Raw genomic sequence first — 2,347 nt, 5'->3', positions numbered from 1 at the left:
ATTAGAAATAAAAGAGGAGACTCCAACTGATGCCATTACTAAATGAAAAGAGACTACTATTAATAATTATATAATCTAATTAGATAATCTAGAAGAAATAAAAAATTACTAGAAAGATATAACCTACCATGTCTGAATCAAGAAGAAATGGAAAACCTGAACAGATCTATAACTAGTAAAGAAATTGAATTAGTAATCAAAAACATTCAACAAAGGAAAGCCCAGGACCAGATTGCTTCACTGGTGAATCCTGTCAAATGTTTAAAGATGATTTAATGTCAATTCTTCTAAAATTCTTCCAAAAAAATTGAAGAAGATGATATCCTTACAAATTCATTTTACAAGGCCATCAAACCATGATACCAAAGCCAAAAAAGTCACTTAAAAAAACACAAAACCATGCCAAAACAAACAAACAAACAAACCAAAACTACAGGCCAATGTCCCCGATAAATATAGATGAAAAAATTCTCAGCCAAATACTAGCAAACTAAATACAACAGCACATTAAAAGGATCATACATCATGAGCAAATGAAATTTATCCCTGAGATGCAAGGATGGTTCAACATATGAAAATCAATAAATGTGATATACAACATTAACATAATAAAGGTTAAAAATTACAGGGTCATCTCAATAGTTGTTTATAAAGCATTTGACAAAATTTAATGCCATTTTACGTAAAAAAAAAATCCATAAATTAGAAATAAAAGGAAATTATCTCAACATAGTAAGAGCCATATATAAAAAAATCCTACAGTTACTCTTATACTCAATGGTGGAAAAAAAAAGGATTATCCTGTAAGATGAAGAATAAGGCAAGGATGCCTTCTCTAACCACTTCTACTCAACATGGTACCGGGAGTAATATCTAGAGCAATTAGGTAAGAAAAAAATTAAAGGCATCCAAATCGGAAAGGAAAAAGTAAAATTATCTCTGTTCACAGATATGATCTTATATGTAGAAAACCTTAAAGATTCTAAAAAAAAAAAAAAAACTGATAAACTAGAGCTAATAAGTAAATTCAGCAATATTTTAGGATACAAAGTAAACATAAAAAATCAGTTGTGTTTCTATATGCTAACAATGAACAACTGAAAAGGAAATTTTAAAAAAATCCTATTTACAATAGCATCAAAAAGAATAAAATACTTATTAATAAACCTAACCTAGGAAGAAAAAGACTTACTTGTACATTGAAAACTACAGATCATTGATGAAAGAAACTAGAAAAAACAAACAAACAAATGACAACAAATAAATGGAGATATTCAGTATTCATGGAGTGGAACACATAGTGTTGTTAAAATGTTCATACTGTCCAAAGTAGTGTACATGTAATCCTTATCAAAATCCAAAATGCATTCTTTACAGAAATAGAAAAATGAATTTAAAAATTCTATGGAAGAATAAAGGACCTCAAACACCAAACAGATCTTGATAAAAAAGACCAAAGCTGGAGGGCTCCCATTTCTTGATTTTAAAATATATTACAAAGCAGCATAGTACTGGCATTAAAAACAGACACATAGTCTAATAGAACTGAATAGAGCTGAGAAATAAACCCATATATATATATAGTCATACCTGTTTTTCAGCAAGTGTTCTTGGACTTCATAATGGGGAAAGGATAGTTTCTTCAACAGGTGGGAAACCAAATATGCATTCATGAAAGAATGAAATTGGGTCCATACTCAAAAATCAACTTAAAATAGATAAGACATAAATGTAAGACCTGAAACTATAAAACTCCTAGAATAAATCATAGGAGAAAACTTTCATGACGTTGGGTTTCCAATGGGTCTTGGAAATGATTTCTTGCATCTGATTCCAAAAGCACAGACAACAAAGCAAAACAGCATACAATAAGATGCTCAACATCACTACTCACTCGGTTAATGAAAATCAAAACCACAGTGAGGTATCGTCTTATAACTGTGAAGATGGTTACTATTTTAAAATTGAGAAAATAAGTGTTGACAAGAATGTGGAGAAATTGGAATCCTTGTATACTGTTGGTGGGAATGTAAAATAATGTAGCTGCTATGAAAAATAATATGGAGGTTCTTCAAAAAATTGAGATAGAACTATTATATGATCTAGAAATCTTGCCTCTGAATATTTGTCCAAAAGAATTAAAATCAGGATCTCAAAGAGATATTTGCATTATTAGCAATAGCCAAGAGGTGGAAACAATGTAAATGTTCATCTGTGGATAAATAGATAAAGAAAATTTTATATAGAAAATTTTATATATAAAATGGAATATTATTCCTTTAAAAAAAGGAAATACAGAATATAGAAAATGGAGTATTATATATGGGTAAGAGATATAGAAATATAG

This window comes from Pteropus alecto, unplaced genomic scaffold (genome assembly GCF_000325575.1).
Source record: "Pteropus alecto unplaced genomic scaffold, ASM32557v1 scaffold73, whole genome shotgun sequence".
Classification (NCBI taxonomy): domain Eukaryota; kingdom Metazoa; phylum Chordata; class Mammalia; order Chiroptera; family Pteropodidae; genus Pteropus; species Pteropus alecto.
This window is presented reverse-complemented; position numbering follows the sequence as displayed.